The sequence below is a fragment of the Carcharhinus amblyrhynchos genome, chromosome 6 (genome assembly GCF_965287045.1).
Source record: "Carcharhinus amblyrhynchos chromosome 6, sCarAmb.v2.hapA, whole genome shotgun sequence".
Lineage (NCBI taxonomy): Eukaryota > Metazoa > Chordata > Chondrichthyes > Carcharhiniformes > Carcharhinidae > Carcharhinus > Carcharhinus amblyrhynchos.
Genome location: NC_137329.1, coordinates 49,018,312 through 49,033,221, shown reverse-complemented (window position 1 = coordinate 49,033,221; position 14,910 = coordinate 49,018,312). Strand labels below are relative to the sequence as shown.

General features: G+C 43.1%; 1 non-coding gene across 1 annotated transcript; it reads right to left on the bottom strand.

The window, feature by feature from the left end:
* Positions 1-8,945: 8,945 nt before the first annotated feature.
* Positions 8,946-9,144, bottom strand: LOC145344657 (U2 spliceosomal RNA). The gene has a single exon (XR_013886948.1). It is a non-coding gene; the product is annotated as a U2 spliceosomal RNA (small nuclear RNA).
* Positions 9,145-14,910: the final 5,766 nt, after the last annotated feature.

Below are 14,910 nucleotides of genomic sequence, written 5' to 3'. Positions count from 1 at the left end.
ATGTAGCCACAGAACTGTGCTAGCTCCTCAAATCAGACCTGCAATCTCAGACAGGGTAAGGATGATGCTGCAAGTGGCTGTCATGGTAACCATAGCCCTGAATTGTTTTCACCATTGGATCCTTCCAGGCTGGGAGAGGTGACATTGTCAACATTTCTCAGTACTCTGTGCTTTGCTGCTCACTGAGACTCTGTACACCAGGAGAGAAAACTTCATTCTCTTTTCTGAAAGGAGGTGTTGTGGCCCATGATTTTTCCAGAATAACAAGCTTCCCAGTGATGCAGGGGCTCACTGATTGTATAAATGTGACCTTAGGAACACTGCTTCTCAATGGAGAGATGTATAAAAAACTGCAAAGGGTATCACTCCACTCAATCACCCTGCAATTGGTGTGTTACTATGCCCAGAGTATCACACTGGTTAATGCCCATGATCCTGGTAACAACTTTCAGGTTGAACTAGAGGATGGCTGCTCATCAACATGTGTTGCCCATTGTACACAAGGATGACTGTCATTCTCAAGGCCATTACACAGAACCAGTGCTCATTCAATGCTGCAATGAAAGTCATAGATGAGACCATTAGCATCAGTTGTTTGGACTGCTCAGAGTTGGGTGGGATGGAAGAATTTGATTTCTGCCTTTCAATACTTATTGGAGCGTGCCTGCAAATATACGTTGGTCTGCTGTATTATTTTCAATCTTGATAGCGTGAGGACACAGCCTGTGCCACCAAGATTTCAATGACTACCTCAGAGGAAATGGAATAAGATGAGGAGGGGAAAAAGGAGGGAGAAGAAAGCAAGGTGGAGGATGAAAAAGGGAGGCAGATGATACATTTGCAGAACAGGCAGGCTGTTCCTGAGCACATCAGCAGCTTTCAGTTCCCCTGAATGGATCCCCATTGCTCAACACTTCCATACCTTACCATCCCTCTGTCATTGACTAATTCAGCTCTATCTAGTCCACAATCCTGAAATAAAACATACCACAAAACAATCATTCCGCATTAACTTTATCCAACAACACATTCCCTACTTATTACAATACTTTACTACTCACCTTTAGTGTTCCTCAGTAAATGTCTTGCAGATGCCTTGGCCTGGTCTAATATTTCAATGCAGTTACCCGGTGGATTTTTCAATTGAGGTTTTATTCCTCAAGTGAATCTATACTTGTTGAGAATTATTCCATTGTTTATCTATCCTCAAATCTTCGAATGTAACATTTTTTCAGTCAGGCACAGGATAATCATGCACAGTGATCCCAGTCCCCAAATTTAGTACTTTCCACTTTTAACCCCAATAAATCTATAAGAAATTGAAAATCCCAGATTGTAGACAGTTCATCAAATACATTCGCAAAGACAGAAAGTTAGGCTTTTCAAACCTATACCTGCAAATTACAATGATGTGTGAGGATTTTTTGAATAACTGCATTTATTTGCAAACAAACATTTGGTAATACAGAATTCAGTATTTCTAACAAGAATACATTTTGCCAAAGCATTTTGTCTTGCGCTGATCAGCACACTCATAAGAATACCTGTGTCTGGGGAACCAAAAACTTTATACTTTATGAGAAGATAGTGCTGACTAGTTGGCAAGTGGAGTCTGATTGGTGAAAGGCATTGCCATGAAGAATACACCAGTTGTTTGTGACTGACAGTTAACTACCATGCATTGTTTGAAATTTAAACCATGCAACTTGACTCTGATTGGTTAAGGCATTGCCCTGAGGAATAAACCAGTGAATGGATATCATTTATTTTGTTTAGCTGAAACATGCAATGTGTGACATTCTTGCGATTCTCCTGATGAATGCAGACGAAAAGCTTTAACAAAATATATTTTTTCAGCAATACCCAAGATTTTATTTGTAGTGCAAGAAAGAAAACTGTTTGAGAAGACCAATACAATTAAGATATTGTAATTGTTGATAATAACAAACATTTAACCCATTCTCCAATTCTTTAATTGAGGCTAGGAGAGAAAAAAAAACAGAGGGCATGGGTTAAGGGTGAAAGGAGAAAAGTTTAAAGGGAATATTAGGGGGGGCTTCTTCATGCAGAGAGTGATGGGAGTGTGGAATGAGCTGTCGGATAAAGTGGTAAATGTGGGGTCACTTTTAACATTTAAGAAAACTTGGACAGGTACATGGATGAGAGGGGTGTGGAGGGATATGGTCCAAGTGCAGGTCAGTGAGACTAGGCAAAAAATGGTTCGGCACAGACAAGAAGGGCCAAAAGGCCTGTTTCTGAGCTGTAAATTTTCTATGGTTTTATGGTTCTATGGTCATTTTTCCATTCTTTTAACAAAGGCATTAATCAACATATTTTAATTTATTTTTAAATTAACTATAGTGTTATATCCTCAAACTATGCTCAAATGTGTTGAGGTTCTGTGGCAGTGGCAGAGCCTCATCATTTCATCCTTTCAATCTAAATGGATTCCACCAGATAGCATTTCATTTTAATTCTTTATGACCATTACAAGATGACTCCATTGTACCATGGTTTGAGACATAAAGGATGGGGTGCATATTTGATGATCAAAGGTTTATTCTATTCTTGTTGTTAATTGTCACCGATGTGGATTGACTAGGATTTGTAGAAAGGTTTGGCTTAAGTGTCAAGGACTGCTATTCATGAGTTATTGAACAAAGAGCTATTAAACTGCTGGTTTCCTTTACTTGGCGCAACTTTAGCTAATGATTTTGCACTCTTTCCTTCTGGCTGTATTAAAATAAGTCTGATATTGTTGTGTTTTCATAGAGATGCCCTTCAGCATGCAAATCAGTATGCTGTGATTCCTTTACTACAGTGATTAAATTTTTAATAAAAGCACCCCATAGGATGTAAAGTGCTTTGAGAGGTCTTGGGATTTTAAAAGGCATGGTTAAATGCAAGTCTTGTTTTCTTGCTTAGCTATACTGGTAGGATCATTCCACAATTCTTAGTGCACCCCTGGGTTCCATGTTCAATTCCAGGTCTACAGTTTATGCTAATCTTAGCCATGACAGCACTTGTCATGTAACAAAAAAAAGACACTGTTTCTTCCTGATTTCACAGCTGGCAACAAGGGTGCAACACCAGCATCTCCATAACAAGGGTGTAGCATAACAGTCTGGCACATACAGGGTTAATGTGGAACTTAGTATACACAGTACCATCCACAGGATGATGTAAGAAGGCACATCACCAAGACCCAGGCAGGTAAAGACCTAAGCATCAAGGTAGCACCAGGCCTGTAGTCTTTAATGTATATGTGAAAATAGTTCTGTTTGTTAATAAAACTTATGGTTAACGTACTACAAAAACTTATGTAAAACATTCTGTTCAGTAACCAACACCCTCCCAACAGAGAAGAACAGGGCAGTAACAGGCAAAACTTACCTTACTACCAGGATGTAATGGCCCCATCAGGTCTGGCAGATGCAGTGAGCCATTTAAACATTTGTTACAGAGTTACAGCTCTGTTCAATACGCCCCACTAAGAAAAATATTTTAACTTGTCTTAGTAGGCCTCAATGATTTTCGGACATGTTTATCTGGTGGCAAGGCCTCACTTTGCTCAGGAATGAGATCTTGGTTTGCATTTTATAATGAGTCGGATGTGAACCTCATCAGCTCCTAAAATTAGTGCTGATCAGAGGAGTTAAAATATTCATGAAATTCACAACCAGTCTCTCATATGAGGTGAGAGTTATATATTTATGGACTAGAAAGCATCAGTATTCCTGAATGCATACCAACCAGTCACCTGAATTAAATCACAGTCAGTATTTAACACTAGATGGTCATCAGTATTTATGTACTGATGGCAGTCGGTAGCTCAGTGTTAGGAAACATTGAGAATTTCTGAAATAGAAGGAAGTCTATTTGACTGCACAATATTGTGAGAAATATTGCTGCAATAGACATTGGTCAAGATTTCTAAGCTTAGTGATTGTGAGGGGAATTTTAATCATAAAAGGACACATTACAGAGAAGTGAGATGATGCATTTTGGCCAAAGGGATGGGAAGAGACAATATAAACTAAATGATACCATTCTAAAAAGTGTACAAGGGTAGAAGGGTCAGGAGGTTCATGTGCATAAGTCTTTGAAGGTCGCAGGGTAAATTGAGTTGTTAGCAAAGCATATGGGATCTTGGGCTTCATAAATAGAGATATTCAGTATCAAACATTAACTGATATAAATATAAATATCTTGTCAGAGTATTGTACCACACTTCAGGAAGAATGCAAGGGTGTAGAGGATATTTATCAGAATAGGTTCATTTATGAGGGATTTTAGATAGACTGTTAAGTTGGAGAAGAGGTTGTTCAACTTGTAGGAAAAGAGATTGAGGGGAGATGTAATAGAGATTTACAAGATTATGACAAGTTTGAACAAGGTGGACAAGTGGTCAGGGGCTAATACCTCACACTATTGCCAGAATTCTACCGACCTGTCCACCATGGAAATCGGAGTGGGCGAGGGCAGACAATGGGAAGGACTGTTGATCCCGGGTGAGATATTATGGTTTTGGGTCTATCAAGGCCATAAAATCCCACCCGATATGTTTTCATAATATATATACATATCCTAATAGCTAATTTCAAAAATAAAAAAGCAATTGAACAATTACCTTTTAAAATGGCTCAAGCAATGTCTGCTTGAGACCCAGAACAAAAGGAGCTATTTGACAGGGTCAACGAGTCATCCACCTCATTATCTCTGATGAGGGCCTAACAACTGTACAGCGAGCATCTACGTTTCATAGGCCAAACCTAACCAACTGAATTGCCTGCTAGGACAAAGGACCCCACGACCTCCCTTTAAGACTTAATGGTTGCAATTTAAACAATCTCAGGAACCCAGACAAAGTGATCCACATCCACTGACAAAGCTGTGGAGAAGTGAGAGTCATGTGACATGATCTGAACTGGTGAAACCAGTAATATTGCCTTGTGGGAGCTGCAAAGCTGAGTCTGCCATCAGCACAGAAAAAGGGCTTTGCCAAGGCTAAATATCTGACCCCATCTACATTGTTTCAACAAGCATTTCAGTACGATCACCTTCAAAACTGATTAATGTCTGCATGCTATCTCATCGTGGAAGTCCGTTCTGCTGGAAGAGTGAATTATCCAACCTGCAGACCTCTGCGAAGGAATGCACCAGTGGACTTTGATTCTGGACTCAGTATACATGAGAACCAACAATTCTCTCTGTGGTCTTTGCCTTGAAATCTTACTTTCTCTATCCCTCTTTCACAGTGTGAGTGCACAGGGGGCTACAAAGCAAACCCCTTTGAGTATCTGCAAATAAACTGAACCTCTGAGTTCATCCCATCATGAGTTTGTTGTGGTATTTGTAATAGAAGTTGGATCACACCAAAACCAAGTGGTTGGGAAATATGCCACGGCTTATAAAGAGGGAAATCAAAATCAAGACACCTTTTTGCTTATGGATAGGTGATAGGGGAGAGGAGAAATCAGAGCTGTTTGAATTAACCTGCTTAACCAGACTTAACTTGCTCGCCTCTGATCTTTGTTTTTGTTTTAACTTGGCCTGTCTGAATTCCCATCATAGAATTATAGAATCCCTATTGTGCAGAAAGAGGCCATTTGAGCCATAGAGCCTGCACCAACAGTTATTCCGCCCAGGCCCTATCACTATAACCTACATATTTACTCTGCTAATCCCCCTGACACGAAAGGGCAATTTAACATGACCAATCAACCTAAGCTGTACATCTTTGGTGTGTGGGAGGAAACCGGAACATCCAGAGAAAACCCTAATTTACGTGGGGGGAACATGCAATCTCCACACAGATAGTTACCCGAGGCTGGAATTGAACCTGAGTCCCTGGCACTGTGAAGCAGCACTGTTAACCACTGTGCCATCCCACAGGTCTGGCTGTGGAGACTGTTGGCTGCAATTAATTTAGTTTCATATCGGACCTAGCTGTTCAAGCTGTGGGCCACTTGGCCATAGAAAGATCTCAAATGAGCTCTTCTTAGTTACCAAACACACCAATACAAAAGGGGTTCTCACTATCAGAGATGTTAATGGGAAGATGACTGAGAACATATCTTCCAGGTATAGAACAGAAACTAGAACCAAAGATCACCTTGAGAGAGTTCAAAAGAGTGAAGAGCAACAGAGACACACACAAACTTATAAGTTCAGTTTCACGCATATAGCACAAAATCTATCAATGCTACAGCCTGGGAAGAGAGTACAGATATGAGACCAACAGAAAGAAAACATAATAATAGAAAGAGCACCACGATGAAGATCTTTTAGGATTGAGGTGGACCAGTGAGATGAGAAGAAAGACAACTGAAACTTTGGCTTATTATTCAGATTTTGATGGATGTAAGGACGAAGAAACGAGGCAGATCTCTATAATTACCCAGGAGAAGGACTCTTAAATCAAACAAAGCAAGATTGCAGAATGTGGAGAGTGGGGAGGACAATGTTGTATACCTGGAAGATATGTTCTCAGTCATCTTCCCATTAACATCTCTGATAGTGAGAACCCCTTTTGTATTGGTGTGTTTGGTAACTAAGAAGAGGTAACAATAAGTGGTATTGTTACTGTGACAATACTGTGCCTTTAAGAAAGTATTTATATAATGTTTCTTGTGAAAAGTATGTTTTAAAACTCAGTTCTGTTTATGGGGCCAATTTGTCTGCCCCAGGCAGTTCATACGCTGGGAAGATAGAAGAGTAATTAATCCTAGATAATGGGATGTTTCTTTTAATCTGGGCTAATGGATTTTTCATTTATTTTTGTTTTTCCCCTGGGGTTTCAGAGTAGGATTTAATTAGGTTGATTGACAAGAGATTAATGTGCTAATGGGAGGAACTAAACAAGTTATAGAGACAAGCAAGCAATTCTGCTTGGGTTTGCAAAAAGGAAATGGTCTCTCTCTTGCTCTCTCGAGAGGCTGCTGTTCAAGTCTCAGAAGACAGATGTTTCTCTGAATATCTCTCTCCAGGGGTTGTTCAAAAGCTCTCGGCCTGTTGTTCTGATTTTTGAAGGAAAGTTTAAGTCTATGTGAAATATTGCTTAAATTGGAACTAATAGAGGTAAGTTAGTAATTAAAAGTTGCATCTACTCATGTTTAAATATTTCAATTGTTAAAAGTTAAGCTAATTCATTTGACGCATTTAAACTGTACTGTTAAAAATAAAGTTTGTTTTGACAAAAGCTTTCTAGTATGTCAACAGAATCATACCTGAAGTGAAACTCCTTGGCCAGAATTTTCCATTCGTGCCAGTGGGATTCTCTAGACACGCTGCAGTGAACGGAAATATGGCTGAGTGCCAAATACTCCATTCTTGATTACAGTAGTGGCAGGGCATGAATGGCTGGGAAATTCCAACCCTTATCCTTGCACTAATGCCAAAATTAAAAAAAAACAGTTGGGGTCCAGGTAGGCATAATAACATACTTGGGGTTTCTGATCTGGTCCCTAACATTACTGGACTAGAAATCCAGAGACCCAGAACAATGGTAAATTAAGATGGTGAAATTCAATAAAAATCTAGAATTAAAGCTTATTGATGACCATCGAACCATTGTCAATTGTCACAAATACCCATCTGCCTCACTAATGTCCTTTAGGGAAGGAAGTCTGCTTTCCTTACCTAGTTGAGCCTACATGTGACATCAGAGCCACAGCACAGCAAGATGGTTGACTCTTAAATGGTTTCTATGTATTGAGGTACAACTGGGGATCAGCAATAAATGCTGGCCCAGTCAATGACATCCACATCCCATGAACAAATAAAAACAAGACCTTCAGAAAGCGATCAGAACAAGATCAGGGAGATTGATCAAGACACTTCAGAGGCTAACCCTGTGAAGTCTGAGGGGGCAATCTTACCAAACAAGTTCTAAGTACCAAATGAGCATGAAAACGGGAGAGTTTCAGACCCGTTCTTTTCACCAAGAGAAAAAATATCAGATCTTACGACACTTAGAAAACAAAATGAGGCAAAGTATGATTGTTGCCAGTAGGGGGAGTAGATAGCATTTATTCACACTGGGAAGCCAGCTACCAACTACTAGAGGGTGTCATTCCACATGCGCCATTGCACAATGTCAAGCGTGGACAGTGCACTGGGAGATTGTCAGTCCCCCACATTGCACCCCCACCTACCCAATCTGCCCCCCCATTGTAAGCAGCACCCTGATTGCCCATCCACCCCCAACCATCCCGTCCCGATCATGGACTCCACCTGATTGCACCCACGTCTAATCACGGTACCCAATCATGCCCTTACCCCCAGCCAATCGCCACACTCAGCCAGGCTGGCACTACCCAAGAGGCACTACTCACCCCGACCCCAATCACCTAGGGGACCTCGATGGCCCCCGTCTCCATTAAAGAGGCCATCACATTAGTTCCTTGTTGCTGGTGATCATACATGATCCTCGTTGTAAGGATCTCCACTGGCAAGACCGCTAAGGAAATTGAGCCCCGATATTATGTCCAGGGTTCACTAACGATATTCAAATGAATATTAAAGTCAGCTTCACGACCTTCCTGGCAGATTGGGAACAGTAAGATCATGATAAGTGAGAAACTGGGTACGGCTTGACAAGCCAGTTAAATCACCCCCGGAGACTTTGAGGGAAGATGTAGGGTGATGTATACATTTGGGATAAAGTCTTGGGGACAGATGCAGGGTAAAGGGTTAACATCAGAAGCACGTGATAGTGATGTAACTATGATGTATGGACACATGACTATGTAACAGAAATCTAGAGGAAGATGAAGTCTAACCTCCTGTACATCTAAGATGTACATATAACTGTGAGTAAATGGTAGTTTTTTTTAAACTTTATTCCAATCCAATCAAGTCAAATCAAATCCAATTCAGAGTCCCAACAAGTTGGGACATTCCCATTCCAAGCTGACAAGACAGGGCTCTCACCTGTCTTGGGCTTGATCTACATAATCCAAGCTGATTGGAGTAGGTATAGCTCCTCCTCCAAGGCTTGATCTTACTTGCATCTTAGCCAAAAGCCCAAGATGCCGCTTTAAAAAATTGCTTCAAATGAAGCTAAAATGTAACCTAATGACTGCAACCAAACGCAGCATGTCAATACTACACTTGATCTTAGCCAAAAGGCCGAGAGGCGATAGCTTTTAGTCTTTGGTGACTTACTCAGAGTAAATACACAAACCCCAAAGAACCCCATTTCGACCTTGAACATATAACAAAACATCATAAGGTCAGAATTGTGCATATTGAGCAATGATTGCAATGTCCAGTTTCATTCATAATTCTACAAATAATGAAGCGATCTACACCCACATGTACCATGTCCTTGACAACATCCAGGCTTGTGCCGATAAGTGGCAAGCAACACTTGCATCTTCAACAAGAGAGAATCTAACCATCTCTCTTTGGCATTCAATGGATTTCAAACAGTGAGATCCCACCATCAACATCCCAGTGGTTACTATCGACCAGAAGCTTAAGAGGATCAGCCACAAAAGTACTCTGGCTACATGAGCAGCTCAGAGAATGGGTAATCCGCAGTGGGTGACTCCCCAAAACCTTTCCACCATTTGCAAGGCACAAGTCAGGAGTATGATGCAACATTCTCCTCTGATGCATAGAATCCTTGCGTGTATCTCCAACAACACTTAAGATCAACACCATCCCAAACAAAGCAGCCTGCTTAATTGGCACCCCCTACATCACAGCTGGATCATGGCTACAATGTCTACCATTTACATTGTTTTTTCATTTCTTTTTAGGTCAAAATCCAGAGTTCTCTCACTCTAATAGCACAGTAGGTGTAGAAACATCATAATACTGCAACAGTTCAAAAGAACAATTCACTGCTATCTTCTCAAGTGCAATTAGAAATGAGCAATAAATGTCTCTTCCCACATTTTACTTTTCTTTACTCCTTCATGGAGTGTATGCTTCACTGGCAAGGCCTTCCTTATTTCCCCTGAACTGAGGATAGTTAAGAGTCAACCACATTGTTGTGGGTCTGGACTCATCTCTAAGCCAGATCAGGGAAGGTCTGCAGATTTCTTTCCAGATGGGTTTTTACAACAGCCTACGGTAGTTGCCATGGTCACCATTACTGAGACTAGCTTTACATTCAGATGTATTAATTGAATTTAAATTCCACCAACTGTCACGGGAATTTGAACTCATGTTGCCAGAACATTAGCCTGGGCCTCTAGATGACTAGCCCAATGACATTATCACTGTGCCACTGCCTTTCTATGGATGAATAAAAAAAGATAACTGTTAGCAGTTAGCAATCAATATTTCTGAGCAATGGTTCTACGGTCAGTGAATATCCCTATTACAGCACCATTGCTTAATGTATTATTAAATAATAATCAGTATTTAAGTACTAGTGATAGTCGGTATTTCAGCCTTAAGCAGTAATGTTTCTGCAACAGTTGGCAGACTGTATTTTGATATCAGGTAGCAGTTTGCATCTGTGAACCATGGAACTCTCAGCAAGTGTTTATTTCAATACCTGGCAATCTATTTTTCCACACCAGGTGGCAGTGTATCTGTGTTAAATGACAGTAAGTAATTCTGTGCTGAAAGTGCCCATGCTTCAATTTCCTTTCCTGGCTGGAGTCAATAGTACACCCGTTGTCATCAGCAAATTTCAAATAAGACCTCAGAAGAATGTTGCATCTGAATCTTGCCTCAGAATGGACCTTCAATGTATTTCCAGTGACTGTTCTATGCCGGCCAGAATCTCAGGTTGAAAAGATTTTTATTAACACTATGGGCCCGATGTTACCAATCGGAGCCTAAGGGCCGGATCCAGTGTTATATGGATCCGCGCCCGGAATCCTCATTCCAGCAAGCCTCTACGCTTCTTGCCGGCTCCGATCCAAACCATGCTGTGGGCAGAGCTTAGTGTTGCCAAACCGTTCAGATCTCTGAACTGCGCACGCGCAGTTTGAAAAAAGTCACAGGCAGTGCGCCCAGGCGCTGGGCTGGAGCACGCAGTTGTGGTCGTTTGTGCTTTCTGAAAGATTGCTGCCTGCTATGTATCCTGTGTCAGTGTACCCAGGTGAAATAATTCCAATAGAACATCAGTAGTTCGCTTTGGAAGGCAGGTCTATGCCAGGCTGTATCCTGTTTTGGTGGTTCGACCTGATGGGTCCACTATCAATACCCGATACAAGGAGCCTAAAAAACTTAATATGATGCCAGCTGATGTTTCTCTTCTGCCAAAAGTTGAAAGGAAAGCAAGATTGCACAAACATGTTCCCAAAAGAACTAGAATGAAAGCAGAGCAATTTGAAGATGAATTTAAAGTTGACAATTATAGCAAATTCAAAATTTTGGATTTTAGAAACAACCATCACTGTACTGCTTGACTGGTGTTGACACCAAAGTTCCACCAAGTGGAACTTTGACAAATGCACATATTATTGTGATGTCATTAATAAGTTGTGTTTTTATTTATGATCGACTCCATTTATTAAAATGTGTTTCTACAGGAAGGATACAGGGAAGGAAAAAAACAGATTCCTGTTTTTATTTCTATTATTACATGACTTAAATGCAAGGAGAAAATGCATTGAATGTTAATTAGACAATACCCATTCACATTAATTCTGTGCCTCCTGTTCCTGACGACATTTGTGTAGATTTGACTTATGTATATTTAGTTGTTTGTGTGATGTATCATTAAAACCAGTTGCAGGAGAAAAAAGCAGAAAGCGAGAGAGCGGCCCTCTGACACAGATCATCCTCTGGGGTGGGGGGGTGGGGGGGTGGGAGCCGCAGATGGATCTGTGGCTGGGGGTGGGGCAGGGGAGTCCGCTGCCACCCTGGGGGCGATCCCTCCTCCCCACCAGAAGAACAAAACTCTCTTCCTGGAGTGGGGGTCCTGCCTCCTAGGGGAGATGTAATCTGGGGAGGATTTCTGCCAAGGGGGGGCCTGCCTCCCAGGGGGGTCCGATCCCGGGGTGGGGGGTGTCTGTCGGGGTGGTTAGCAAGGGGTCTGCGAAGGATGGTTTCGGATTTTTATTTTGCAGGTTGCTTACAGCGCAGATCTGGAATAGACCCAAAGATGGTAAAGTGGAATTTGGTGGTAGAGTTGGGCGCGCGGTTCATTAAATCAATTTAAATGCAAATGAATGCATTTAAATCGTCAGACCACCCAATTTGGGTGTGGACCAGATCCACACCCAAATCGAGTGTCAGTAAAGTCGCGATCTGCTCGGATTCAGGTGCAAATCGCGTTAAAGGCCTGATGCCCGAGGCGCGAATTTTTGATAAAATCGGGCCCTATGATTAGGTAATTGAGCAAGGGAAGTGGATTATTGTGAAGCCCAGAAAACTAGGGGCAACATAGATTCTGTGCCCGTCAGACAATTAACTGCCTAATCTATGTGCTCCCATCCCTTTAAAGGCAGACATCCCATCTCCAAAAACTGTTGGCCAGTCAGAGGACCACTGGGAACAGTGGACACCTTGGATTGCACATGGCCCAAAGCAGCATCATGGATGGCCCTGTGGAACCAAGTATATAAGGTCAGGCTCAATGGGGCAAGTCAGCCAGGCCAGGCTTTGCTACTGGAGATTCCCCCTGTGTGCCACAGTGTGCTTGATCAAGAAATACCAACCCCCTGCCCCACACCCCACCTTTTCTTAGTCCAAAGGGAAGCCATTAAGGTAAATTTGTTGGTTTCTCCTATGGGATCCTTTTCTGACTATTCTCATAGAACGGGAACAGTCCTGCAGAAGTAGACACAGGTAGCAGCATTGCTTTATGCTAAAGCCCTGCATCACCATTATTCCACTATCACCACCATTCTACTGCAACCCCATCACCTTACCCACTCCCACAAGGACAAGAGAAAAGATTTGTGCCTCAGAAGACAGTGTATCAGGAAGTGAACGCTTCTGGCATGATCTCACTGGCATGTCGTGCCAGTGGATTTATGAGGCCAAAAACAATTCAAGCCGGCGAGAACAGCTTCACGCCCAGAAAGGACGTGAAGTCTATTAGCAGGGGATTGCCTTGATTTCAATACAATTAGCGTGTCTGAGGTGGCTGCTTCTGTCTTAGAACCATAGAACCGTAAAAAATTACAGCTCAGAAACAGGCCTTTTGGCGCTTCTTGTCTGTGCCGAACCATTTTTTGCCTAGTCTCACTGACCTGCACTTGGACCATATCCCTCCACATCCCTCTCATCCATGAACCCATCCAAGTTTTTCTTAAATGTTAAAAGTGACCCCTCATTTACCACTTTATCCAGCAGCTCATTCCACACTCCCACCACTCTCTGCGTGAAGAAGCCGCCCCCAGGATTCCCTTTAAACTTTTCTCCTTTCACCCTTAACCATGCCCTCTGGTTTTTTTTCTCCCCTAGCTTCAGTGGGAAAAGCCTGCTTGCATTCACTCTACCTATACCCATCAAAATCTTGTACACCTCTATCAAATCTCCCCTCTTTCTTCTACGCTTCCTGAATGCTTCTCCCCCTCACTGGCGAGACATCACGCCAGCAAGAATCTCTACTGCTCTGCAACAGCTGAGACCAAGCACCGTGGCCATGTCAGTGGAGATTGAGACCTAGCTGGGCAGTGCCCATCAGGCAGTGTCACCATGGCAGTGCCATCTGGCACTCTCACAATGCTCGGTTGAGTACCATAAATGTGCCAGGGCAGTGCCAAGGGGATGTGGCCTAAGTGGGGGTGGAGTCTGAGTGATGCTGGAGCTATGATGGGGGTATGCACAATGAAAGGGGACTTGAGCAGGGAGAAGGCTCAGCAAGAGATGAGATCTGCAAGGGGAGAGGTCAGTGGGGGAGGGTGGTTGGTGAGGGGGTCGGGGGTGGGGACTTGCAGGGGGCATGTAGAAACTCATCAGGAGGGTCCTGATGACCCGATGCCAATGATTCTGTGTGTGGGAGTAGCAATGCCATCGACTAGGGGAGGGGGTGTGTCCATTGTCCATGGGGGAGGGGTGGGTGTAGTTCTCCCAGTTCGCTGTCAGATCAGAGCGCTCTGCATAATGGTTCCCAAGAGCTCAGAAGCTCGCTTTCCTAGCATACTTTTGCCCTGCACCTCCCCCCACCCACCACACCCTCCTTCGTTCCAGCTATCAAAAAAACAAGAGTGTGAAAAGTTTGCATGTTGAGCTCACCCAAAAGACCAGCACAGAGGACTCTTGTTTTCACACTGCTACGACACTTAGAGCACATTCTTATGACCTCACCCTGACTGTTGTTCAGCGAAGCAGCAGAGTAAGATTGATGAGAGACAAAAAAATCGAGTTTGCACCCGATCTTTTGCCAGCGAAATCAGCTTCCGGGTTCGGAGTTCATTTAAATACCAATGACATGATTAGCACGTCATTAGTGAGTCCTGGATGCTATCGTCCAGGCTCACTTACACTTACCCCTCACCAGTCGAGCTTCACGTCAGCAAGAATCACAGCTGGTCTTCACCAGCACAGACCAGACATGATGACCTCGCCAGGGCGATCGGAGGTCATTTAAGCTGCCCAGGTGGCCAGGGGCATGGCCAGACAGTACCTATAGGACAGTATCCACTGGGCACCATTACTATGCTAGGACAGTGCCAATGAGGCTGGAACTGAGGGGATGGGGGCCAGAGTGGGGCAGTGATGGAGGAAGGCATGGGAGGAGTTCCACAGCAGTGGTGATCAGTGAGGAGGGGGGAACTCTGCTGCGGTAGTGATTGTAGGGTGGGGTAGTGATTGGTGGGATGTGTTGGGGGAGAAGGACCAGCACAGGGGGTATTTGGTGAGCGGGGTTGATGTCCACGGGGTGGATGGGGGGTGCTGACAGGAGATCTTTCGGTTCACAGAGAGATCGGGATACATGCACAATGGCACACCAAGCTCTCTGCAGCTGGCTTCACCGGACAGAGCTTAGGG